A 12,817-nucleotide genomic window follows, 5' to 3' on the forward strand; every position below is an offset into this window, starting at 1 on the left:
GAGAGCTCTTGAAAATAATGGTCACAGTTTCTTTGATCTTCAAATTTCTTGGTGCACACGAATTACAAATACTTAGGCCAGCAGAATGCAGTGTATCTTTATGAATATTTTCCTATCAAATGCATTAGCAAAATAATCGATATTAACTAGTTTAGTTATTCTCTCTTTATTAACATTATTTTAGTAATATCTATAAAACACAGAGGAAAACACAATTCTAGTGCTTATAATGCCAGTGGGATATATTGTTATTTCTTCTTGAGTTAGACATTGATAGTTTATAGAGAAGCAGTTGCTGATATTTCATTGTATGTAGTGTCTAAAATAATTTTACCTCATACACTGGCAGCTCGTGGCTGCAATCCTAGCCACTCAATATGCTGAGATCTGAGGATCAAGGTTCAAAGCTAGCCCAGGCAAGAAAATCTGTGACAGTCTTATCTCTAATTAATCACCAAAAGCCATAAGTAAGGCTGTAATTCAACTGATAGAACACTAGCCTTGAGCAAAAATGCTCAGGGACAGTGCCCAGACCCTGAGTTCAAGCTCCAGAATTCGTACTAGAATTGGAATTTGAAATTCTGATTTCAAATTTCTGAATTCAAATTAAAATCTGAATTTCAAATTCCTCAAGATAGAACTTTGGCCAAAGAGACATCCTTTATGAACAGTGTCTCTCAAGCAGCTACCATCCTGTAACATATTTCAGACAGGTAGGGAATAACCCAGGCACACTGTGAAATGATACAACTTGTCTTAGCTACTCTTGTTGGATTATTGGCAGCATAGATAATGACTATCTATATGCACCAATTAGATGAAGTACAGGTAGTTCCTGATTATTAGAATACATATGTTAGAATGATGTTAAATTAATGGAATTCTACAAAAGTTCTTAGAAACAACTATAAGAATAAATATAATTGTGATTTTCATGAAACTTGGTGAAGATAATGTTTTGCTAATGGCGTTGAAATCTAGGTGACTATTGCATTGATGGTGACAATACATGGCACATCTAATTTAACAAGACGTACAGTGAAAGTTATCCTATTGTCACAAAAAAGTCAACATCCAGCATTTTTATACTAATCTTTAAAGGCCATGGGAATCAAATTAAACAAAGAAAAACTATGCCTACAATGTCATTGTGAGTTCTATGTTTGTTAATCCTCTTATGAAATGAATGAGCTGTCCTCTCCAGGGACCACATTGTGATTAAAAAAAAATCAATCAAATCTTGCTACAAATTTTCTAAGATTCTAAAAGTCCTTCTATGGAAAAAGAAGTGGTATATGTTTTAGTACATAGAGTATTTAGAAGACTAAATAAATAAATAAATAAAAATGATCCCTGAATGATGGAACAGGAAGCAAGTACCACATAAAACTAAAGTTGGCATTGCAAAACATACCACAGAGGCACACCTCTCCCAGTCACTGGATTTACACTGCCTTTATAAGTTCAATGAATATGAACAAACACCTAGAATGATCTTGAGAAACATTGAGAAGTTTTAATTTCCTACTTTCATTCTTCTTCCCAACTCTTTAGCCACTTGCTTTTACCCTTTAAATGTCACTAATTAGTAATAGAATACTTTCACTCAAAAATGCAGCTCTTCCTGTGGTGATGCTTTGGGATAGGGTAGAGGTTAGTTCCATGTCAAGCTATACGACTTGCCATATTTCACAAAGGAAATTGCTGTCCATGGGCTAAGTTGGTTTTCCATCACTGTGACAAAATACCTGAGTTAACTAACTCAGGAGGAAAGTTTCCTCTGGCTCACAATTTTAGACATTTTGTTCATGGTTGCTTGAGCTCATCACGTTAAACCTATGGTAAGGCAATATACCCTGGCAGGGAGTTTACCCTAGTGGCTCACCTCATGGTGATTAGGATGCAAAGAAAGAAAGAGAAAGAGAAAGAGACTCTTGTCTCACAATTCCCTTCAAGCTCACACTGCCAATCACCTAACCCTTTCCCCCCCCCTTCCCTGCCCCCGCCTTCGGTTTCTACCACCTTCTAATAGTGCTATAGGTTGGGAGCCAAGTTTAACACAGGAGCCTTTAATACATAACCCCAATCTAAGCAACAGCAAGGAGATATTTCCTAAGCACTGGGTTTTGCACTTAAAAAGAGCATGCACAGAATACTTGAGAGAGATAAAATGTCGAAAGATTAAAGCTTCCAAGGACTAGCTTCATCTTCATCGTCTTGGCCTGGAGTAGCATATTCTAGATGATGGTGAGTTATAGAACAGACTATTCACAGACTCCGTGTAACACAACTGCAGAATTTCTTCACTGTGCCGTGACCGAGGTCCGTGCACAGGGCATGCTGACTCGTGGAGCCGGTGGGCTCTTCTCCAGGATTCCCCTCCAATCGTTACAACATGAGGTTTTAGGGCTCTGTTTGTTTGTGTGTCTGTTGTGACATTTGCCTAGTTATGCAAAAAAATACAAAAGCAGTAAAATATCATGCATTTAAAGAGAGAGTTGTGGCTCCTGTGTGTCTTTGGCAGGTTGCTTTCCAGAATGCAGAGTCTAAGGGAATGGTCCACAGGTAGGTAGTTATTCTAATCCTAATAATGAAGAAACAGAAAGAGCAAATGGCCAACACAGGAGTGTTGAGGAGGAGTGTTGAGGAAACAGGGACTGAACTACCACCCAGAAGCTCGTGGATATCCATATAAAAATGGGTAGAAGAATGGTGTTTTCCCTCACTGGTCAAGGTTTCCTGCCTGCCACAATAGGCTTACATGGAAAGTAAATTGCTTACATGGCTGCAGCCATGTGGACAGAGAACTTGCCTGTGCTGGACATAGCTGCTTATCTAGTGGAGCGAGAGCACTGTGAATTTCCACTTGCAGAATGCCTGTGGCTACAATACTAGCTGAAATAAAGGTGGGTCAAGATGATGAGAGTTGTACAATACACAATAAAAGATACATTCACCACTTTAGAAAATGAGAAAGGCAAGCAACTAATAAAATATTACTGTCAAATTTGATGTGGAAAAGCTGGATGCAAGTGGCTCATGCTCATAACCTTAACTACTCAGGAGATGGAGATCTAAGGATTAGTGTTCAAAGTCAGCCCACGCAGAAAAGTCCATGACACCTGTATCTCCAATGAACCACCAAAAGGCCAGAAGTGGTGTTGTAGCTGAAGTGGTGAAGCATCAGCTTTGAGCAGAAAAACCAAGCAAGAGCAAGAGGTCCCGAGTTCAAATTCTGAGTTTAAGAGGTACACACACACACACACACACACGAAAATAAATATAAAAGATTATTATAAAATATACAAAGATAATGATACAATTATTTTATAATACTTACAAAAATTTGCTTCTTGGGGATTTCTAATTCCTCATTTCACTGAAACTAAAATGAATTTGGACAAGTGGCACTGTGGCTCAAGTAGTAAAGCACTAGCCTTGAGCACAAAGAGGCTCAGGGACAGTGCCTAGGCCCTGAGTTCAAGTCCCACAACCAACCAAAACAAAATAAGTGAATTTGGCTATCAGAGAAATACATCGTGGTGTATGCAAATTTTTCAGAAGGCTGTAATTAACTTTAATGAGAAAAGTTATGTTGAGGCAAGGCTCTGGTCTGATATTCAAAGATTAATAAATGAACGTGTAGCTATGACTTTGGGTTAGGTGAAATATTTAATATATTCATGTGTCATATTTTATCATTTAATGCAACTTTTCCTAATAATGTCAGTTAACTTACAAATTCTTATTTATTCTTAAATTCCTTAAGATCATAGAAGAGCTATTTCCAGGTAGCATGGTAAAAAAAAATCACTCCTGAGATTACCTGATATATATGTCACATGTTATTACCACAGTTGTATTTATTATCTTAATAGAAAATGGTAACTATGCAATATTTCAAACATTAACTGAGTAACTACTCCATTTACTCAGGCTACCAGCAAAAGCCTCCTAACTTGCTTCCCAACCACCAATGAATCCCTACTTCATGGTGTAAGTTTTTCTGAAGTAGTAAGGTAGTCATGTTATCCTCTGCTTGAAATCCATCAACCTGAAATAAAATCCAAACTCCTACATATGGCTCCCAAGGCCATTCATGCTTTTATTTTAATCAAACACCTTTGGTGTGCCAAATCCTCTCCTAGGGCCCTGTTTAACTCTCTAATCTGATCATCTGCCATATTTTTAGAATCCAAACTCTAGCCATTTGAACTTCTATTTCCCTAGAACATTCTAGATGATAGGATGAACCATCCAGCTTTCCTCAGTGACCCAACTGGCCTCCGTAACACCTGGGGAGTAACCAGACATTCTTCTTACACAATGTCTGATTAAATAGTGATGTCTCTTGCACAAAGCCCTGGGTTCGATTCTTTAGTACTACATAAACAAAAAAAGCCAGAAGTGGCTCTGTGGCTCAAGTGGTAGAGTGCTATCCTATCCTTGAGTAAAAGAAGCTCAGGGACAGTGCCCAGGCCCCGAGTTCAAACCCCAGAACTGGGGGAAAAAGCAATGTGTCTCTGAGCTGTAACTCCATATAGAAGGCTGGCAAAATATTGCAACCCCCAGGTACATTATGGTTTTTTGTTTGTTTGTTTTTTTTGGCCAGACCTGGGGCTTGGACTCAGGGCCTGAGCACTGTCCCTGGCCTCTTCTTGCTCAAGGCTAGCACTCTGCCACTTGAGCCACAGCGCCACTTCTGGCCATTTTCTGTATATGTGGTGCTGGGGAATCGAACCCAGGGCTTCATGTATACGAGGCAAGCACTCTTGCCACTAGGCCATATCCCCAGCCCCCAGGTACATTATGTTTGACCCCTCTTTGTGAGATAATTGTCTGGGAGGCATGTGCTTATGGGTAGAACAATTAAACCCTTCAGTATTGGTGATAATTCCTATACAATTTTAATGTGTTAATTAAAAAATAAACAATTTTTTAATATTTTTTTAAAAGCCTGATCCTTCTTTGACCCTAACTTGGGCTGTGTTTTCAGCCTTCTCTTTTATGCTTGTTTGATTCATGATTTGACATGCCTTTTTTGGAAACATCTGAACATGTGATTTTTTTTTCTTTTCCATATTGCGTTATTCCAGCTGCCCTTCTCTCCATTGATTTCATTGCTGAGCGTTTCCCTTGCACTTTGATATGAACAGGGGCCCCCCAGGTCAGACTGTCAGTCTTGTGAAAGCCATGTGCTACTCCTGCCATGAAATGGTGGCCAGATTTCTTCATTGCAAGACATGGGATTTCTCTTTCTTCACGATGCAAGACAGAACTAAGGCTCTCTCCAAAGTCTCCAAAGTACTGAGAAGACAGGGAAAACTGAGGAAACAGCTCTGTTAACTTCACACTTACTGGTGAAGCTCACTAGGATCCATGCTAGTGACCTGACTGCAGTGCATGTAGAGCAGCAAGGGCTTAACCCAGCTTAACAGGCAGATCTGTCTCCTTTAACATAGTTGCATATATCCATTTGTAGGCACAGGTCCTTTTCTAGCTTGCAATAAATAGTGACAAGAGTTTCAAAAAGATTCAAAGTATGGCCCTTTTTCTCTTTCATTTGGAAGGATGGTTGAGAATGCCTAGCATTTTAACATGCCCACGTGCACACACACACCTCCACAGTAGGTCTTACAAACAGTATTAATAATCACTGCAATAACTTTGCTATGTCTCTCACTCACTGTTTTGGATGTCTATCCAGTGTCAGATGCTATGCACTGAAAACACAAGGATAAAAGGCAATCTCTACCTTTAGCAGTTCACTGTCCAATGAGAAGCCACATGGGTAAAGAAATGGGAGATGTAGAAGAATGTACACAAATAAATCTTGTCTATTAACTTGAAACTTGTCACCAGTTTTATGGGCTTACTAGTAAAAGGCCCCTGAACTGAAATGAACCAAGCAACAGTAAAAGATCATTACTGAATACACTGCCATGCTATTGATCAGCTCCTATTTGTCATACACATTAATGATGAAAAGCAATATGTAAGTGCTAAGTCTGAGTATTTTTACCATCCAGTTAATAACTTAATTGTGACATTTGGGTTATATGTCGAGCTTCAAGCAACATTGAAGCCATCACTAAAATGCAACTGTACAGTGTCATCAAATATAGTGATCCAAAGATGATAAAATTTTATGTATGTTTTTATGCATTGCCTATGTACAAGTCAGCAAATCTGTAATAGTAATTTGTAACAGACATAAATTGATATTAATATAATAGCTTATATTCAAGATAACAGCCCATTTTGACTCATAGGCCACAAAATGTGTAATAATCATGAAATGCATAAAGTCACCCCATGGGACCCATAGACTTGACTCAAGAGAGAAAATCAACCATGGAAATACAGCAGGAGGGAGTTAGAAGAAGAAATACCCTGGTGTCACTCATGCCTTCTTCTCCATCTCAAAACAGCACTCTATTAGCTGAACCCAACTCTTAGAAAGCTAGTGAGCCCACTGATGAAATCTAGACAAGCCAGCTTCTAGGGCACTAGTAGGGTCAGGATGGGTAAGGTGTGAGAGGAAAATTGGGAGCTCTTCAGCACAGCAAAAATAGCATAAATACTCTGGGCAATTGTGGACTGTGTGCTAGGGCAAGTTGATGTTTAAGTTTATTTAACCCCAAGGGAGTAGATGTTAATAAATAAATATTAAATATATTTATTTAAACCCCAACGGTGCAGGTGAAAGTAGGGTAGGTGTTGATGTCATGGTTCTACTGCTAGCCAAGAAGTAAGATGGCCAGACAGTTAAGAGCAAGATGCAAAAGAATTAGAAAAATGTTGATTATTTGATACAAAGCTTACAATCAATATAGCACTTATTTGAAGGAAAATACTACATTTAAAGTGTTATGAAATATCCAGTTGTAAAATAGTAAAAATAAGTGTGATAGCTTAGAAGAGCTGAACAAAAGATCCAAACAAAAATGTAGTGGAAAGATGTTTGGCTTGAAGCCACGAGTAGAAATGCAGTCATGAATCTGAAGAGAGGTCTAGATCTTCTGTCAGAATAGACATTTCTGCATTTAGAAGATGGTGATGATCATGACCAGAAACCTCGCCACACATGCCCCAAAACTACCCTGCTGAACCCATTGCCCCTGAGCCTGGAGATTTGAAGGCAGCTGTGTATTGATAATCAAGTATAGCAACCAGTCATTCCATTTCCAGGTATCGTTTGAATCATTTCTTTATGCAACTTTAATTTTTGCCAGGTGGAAATTTTGAGATGCTCAGATAACTGGCAATATCTCAAGAATTTTCTTTTTAAATCATTTATGCATAGAAATACCAGGCACAACCCATTTGTCCTGAGACTTTTCTATCTCTTCAATCTAAAAATTCTTAAGCAGATCCCTTGAAAGCAGATTGACATGGAAAATGTTATCAGAACATAAAGAGGAAAGTACAAAAGAAGTCTCACAAGCTTCAAAATTACACTATACAGGAAATACATATACCATTGTATAGTTTGAATAGAAAATGCTCCTCACAGGCTGACATATTGAATGCTTGGTGGTCAGCAGGTGGTGCTATTCAGGGGAAGGTTCTGGAAATTTTAGCAGGTGGGCCTAGCAGAGAACACTGAAGAAGTGCTCTTGAAAATTGTTCCTTGTCCTCAGCTCCCTTACTCAATGATTTCTGTCCACTCTTACATGAACATCTCTCTTCTTTGCACATGCGTCACTATGATATTTTGACTCATATTAGCCCAGAGTAAGCAAAGCCAAGCATTATAAACAAAAATGTTTGAAACTATGAACCGAGAGAGAGAGAGAGAGAGAGAGTCCTTGTGGCTTAAAGCAGTAGAGCACTCACTTTGAGCAAAAGAGTTCAGGGACAGTGACCAGGCCCGGAGGTCAAGCCCCATGACTCTCACCCCATCTCTCTCTCTCTCTCTCTCTCTCTCTCTCTCTCTCTCTCTCTCTCTCTCTCTCACACACACACACACACACACACACACACACACTATCTTGGCTCACTGAAACCATTATGTTAACATACCTGCAAACAGAACAGTGTAATCCCAAGAGGCCTGTACAGACTCTTCTTCTTTGGGTTAGGATAGTCAAGCCTTATTTATCTTCACAAATTACCAGTGTTTTGGGCTCTAATTAAATCACACTAACTATACTTGAGAGTCAAAGCATACTAGATATTCATAAGTGTTCTACTGAGTAATAATCAATAGTGGAGAACAGCAATAAAGTTTACTAGATGTTAGGCTGACCAAAGCTCTCACCATGCTGGTGTTTATCAATGCCAAGCTATTCTACTTCTATTCATTTGTTTTCAGTCTAGATCATCCTATACCATCTCTAATAAAAATGTTTTCAATCATGCACACAGAATATTCTGAATTGCTAAGCAATTCAGACAAAGATGGTATGGGATGATACTTACTATAGGCATTATTAGTGAGTTCATCTATGATCCTCTATAAGCCTAGTTGAATCCTTTTAGCATCACTAGCTTTAAAAAAGATCCTGTTATAAGAGTTCAGACATATTTGAAAAATATGTGGCTTTTATTTTTCAAAGTATATGAGCAACAATAAAGCAATTAATAAATCCATTTCATCTTTCACATCCTAAGTAAACAAGAACCCATTATTTAAGGAACCAAGCAATGCTTGGCCAGTCAAATTCAAATAGAGGAGGAAATAGTTACACCACATTTTTCACAAATGTAACTCCATGGCTGGCATTATTTCTGTGCGCTGATTTTTTTTCTATTCTAAATTTCCAGCCTCAGGCCACCATACATTGGTTTACTGAGGTTCTATTCAGATTTCCCTGTTGTCCTGAGCCAGATCATGAAACAGCTTTAAAGCCAAATTCACTCCCCGAGGGCACCAAGTGCTTTCCCAAGGGGCAGCATTTGGCTGACTGAGCAGGGAGCTTGTTTACAGTCATCAAGAGGCAATGTTTAGTTGCTCTGTTACCACAGACCTTAAGGAGTGAATTATAGTCTGACTTCCAACCACAGGACCCAAGAGCTTCAGTCACTGAGCTGCTAATGTTGATCAGATGACAAGTAAGGAAAGCCTTGAAGGAGTCTATGAGCAGATAAAGCCAAAAAGGAAGGCAGATGAGCCGGGAGCTCCCACCTTTTCTTCCTCTTGCCATTCACGAATCTTCTTTGGTGTAGGGCAGCAGCCCTCAGTCACTTAAAACTGTCGTGATGAGAGAGATACTCATGGTGTTTGACTTTATTACAGCGGAGCCAAATCAAATGCACAGGCACTGCTTCCTTAGATGTCTATATTTCACTTAAACTGGGATAAAGCAAAGAAACTGGAATATTGTCTCATCATGCATTCCAAATCAGCCAGGGTAGAAAATAATGGGGAGTTAATCAGATCACTGAAACTCTAATTCACTTGGTATTGATCGAGCAGATTCCTAATGGGATGGCAGACCAATTTCAAATTACAGTAAGCTGACTTGTCCTGGAATACCAATGACCAGGCTGGAGGATGAGCCAAGAGGACCCTGAGCTCTGCTCTCCCGAAGCTAGCGCCCAGCTGGCAGGCTGCAATGCATGATCCGATGCGGCATTTAGCTAATTAATAAGGGATTGATGAAAGGTTCGGTTTTGAAAGCAGGCATCACACTTGAATAACCGTGGGACCAGAGTTCCCGTGGGATTGGCTAGTCAAGTCCTTGGAAGGTAGGTCTACAATGAAAGCTAATGGAAAGCAATGCAATTAACTGGGGCTTTTAATTATATTAATCAGTGACTTCATAGGAGCCGAATGCATCCAGAATTCGTTCTTTAATTCATGTCTGAATAGAACCGAGACAGTGGCTTGAAGAAATAGGTGCAGACGTGTAGCCATGGGTAGTTTTTCTGCTGTGGAAAAATGAATAAAAAGAGGGGAAAAAGATATAAAGCAAAGCAATGAGGAAATAGGTAATAAAAAGCACGGTCAAAGAAGTGAGCCAAGAACTATTTTTGCAATCCATTGCTACTTTATTCTTTCTTCCAGTTATTTATTGGCCTAGGTGTGTGAAGCAACAGCCGGTGCATTTGTACAAAGTAAGAGCAGTCTAAATATTCAACTTTCCTATTTTTAATTTTTTTTCTTATTTATTGTCAAAGTGATGTACAGAGAGGTTACAGTTTCATACGTTAGGCCTTGGGTACATTTCTTGTACTGTTTGTTACCACCTCCCTCATTCCCCCCTCCCCCTCCTCTCCCCCCATGAGTTGTTCAATTGGTTTACACCAAATGGTTTTGTAAGTATTGCTTTTGGAGTCACTTGTCTTTTTATCCTTTGTCTCTTGATTTTGATACTCCCTTTTGTTTCCCTAGTTCTAATACCAGTATATACAGTATCCAGGGTACTCAGATGAGATACAGTGATAGCACGGGGACAACCACAGGAAGGGGATACAAGAGGATCATCAAGAAAAGAAGTTACAGTTTCACATGGCATGTTGAAAGTAATTACAACAGTGATATAACTGTCGCTTCCATAACATGGAGTTTATTTCACTTAGCATCATCTTTTGCGTTCATAGAGGCATAGCTATTGGGCTCTTGTGATCCTCTGCTGTGACTTTCCTAAACCTGTGCTAACTATTCCCTATGAGGGAAACCAAAGAGTCCATGTTTCTTTGGGTCTGGCTCACTTTACTTAGTATAATTTTTTTCCATTGGGGCTTAAACTCAGAGCCTTCTGATCTTACTTGGCTTTTTTACCCAAGGAGGTGCTCTACCACTTAAGCCACATGTGTACTTTTGGCATTTTGCTTATTTTGTTGCTTAATGGAGATAAGAGTCTAGGATTGGATGGCGAGCGCGGCGCGACAGCAGCTGGAGTCAGAAGAGGCGGGGCGGCGGTCCTGTCCTGGCCATGAGGCCGCAGCAGGCACCGGTGTCCGGGAAGGTGTTCATCCAGCGCGACTACAGTAGTGGCACTCGCTGCCCGTTCCAGACCAAGTTCCCCGCGGAGCTGGAGAACCGGATTGATAGGCAGCAGTTTGAAGAAACAGTTCGAACTCTAATCTTTATGCAGAAGCAGAGAAGCTTGCGGGCCAGTCATATCTTGAAGGCTGTTTGCCTTGTTTAACAGCGTATACCATCTTCTTGTGCATGGAAACCCATCATGAGAAGGTTCTGAAGAAAGTCTCCAAATATATTCAAGAACAGAATGAGAAGATATATGCTCCCCAAGGCCTCCTTCTGACAGACCCCATTGAGGGAGGACTTCGAGTTAGTGAAATTACCATTTATGAAGACAGAGGTTTGAGCACTGGAAGATAAGCCATAGAATTAAAGATCCCACTTCCGGCTGGACCCCTCCTCTGTCCTCGGGCGATCACAGTGTCCCTACCTCCTCTCCAGAGCGTCATTCCTTTGTATCTGCTGCCAGAGCCATGGTGCCACCTACCCCAAGGACTGACTTTCTAAATTCCACCCCTGGAGTGACTTCTCCTCGCTCAGCATCCACTGTGTGGCTCCAAATTGTGTAGGATTCTGTAATCTTTTGATTAGCTTCTGAGAAAAGACAATGAAGCAGTTCACTTTTTAAATCCATAGTCATTTAATAAAGTTTGCAGTTAGAGGGCCTAATGCAAAGTTTGTTTCTCATCTGCTACCAGGTAAGAAATTTCCATTGGTTCTCTTCATTCCTTGAGCCAGTTTCCCTGGTAGGTTTAAACTACAAGAAGTCATATCGTAGCCAAAATTCAGATTGATGAAAAGCTTTTCTCTAGGTGAGGGGTGTATTATGCCTGTGGTTTTGCCAATGCATCTCCCAGATTTCAGAGAACTACCATTTCTGCCATGATTCAAATCTTAAGATTTATTTCTGCAGTTCAGTTTCTCAAGCCGAGGCTCAATGAAAAAAGAAAAAAAGTATAATATTGTTTGTTTTATTACAGCAGTTCTTGCTAATTAAATCAGTATTTAATGCAATGTTCATTCTTTTCTTGGGAGATTTAGGTTGATTTGCATTACCTTTGGATGTTGGGAAGATGTGGTATGTGTTGCTTGTTCCTTTACACAAATAAGTAAGCACAATGAAATGGATGCCAAGCTGTCAAATACATAGATGTCCCTGCTTTGTTCCCGAATGTGTAATACACGGTACAATAAATACTTTAATTATAGTTTTGTTATAAATATAACTTATGAGAAAAAGTTTGATAGGGATAATACTGTATATTGCTATTTTTTAATCCTACTCACAAACTTTCTGATCCATATTCTCCTCATATACAGTATTCAGTACACAGAAACTTTAAGTTTGGTTCAAGTAAAGTGAGCTAACTGATTTCCATGTGAAACTTTCAAGTCTTCAGTCAAGATTTCTAGTTCTGTCTCTACGTTCTTAGTATTGGAGATTCTTATGTCCTCTTTTGTTCAGGATTTGAGAGCACTGTATTTGGGAGAAAGTTAAAGAGTATATTAGAGAATGAAGCAGTTTCAAAGTTCCAACTTTCAAAGATAATGTAGGTGCTAATACTGGATTTAGTCTTACAAATTTAATTTCTGAGTCTGATAGTTAATATATCCCATGTGACTGTGTAATATTTAATTGTATAAAACTCATTTGTTACTTTATAGCCTGTAATAGTCTGTCTGTCTGCCTCTAAAACCTGTTGCAATAACTAACTTTGCTGAAATACATATTAGTAAAACTTTTCTTAAACAAACAAACAAACAAAAAGGAGTCTAGGATTATCCTTCCCAGGCTGTCTTTGAACCATGATCCTCAGATTTCAGCCTCCTAAGTACCGAGGATAGCAGGTGTGAGTCACCAGCACACAGCAAGAGCTGATTTAT

The 12,817-nt window shown here is 39.4% G+C and overlaps 1 pseudogene; it reads left to right on the top strand.

Moving 5' to 3' along the window:
- Nucleotides 1–10,850: 10,850 nt before the first annotated feature.
- LOC125364480 lies at nucleotides 10,851–12,488 on the top strand (annotated as a pseudogene).
- The last annotated feature ends 329 nt before the right edge of the window (nucleotides 12,489–12,817 follow it).

The sequence above is a fragment of the Perognathus longimembris genome, chromosome 16, assembly GCF_023159225.1.
Source record: "Perognathus longimembris pacificus isolate PPM17 chromosome 16, ASM2315922v1, whole genome shotgun sequence".
In the NCBI taxonomy this organism is placed as follows: domain Eukaryota; kingdom Metazoa; phylum Chordata; class Mammalia; order Rodentia; family Heteromyidae; genus Perognathus; species Perognathus longimembris.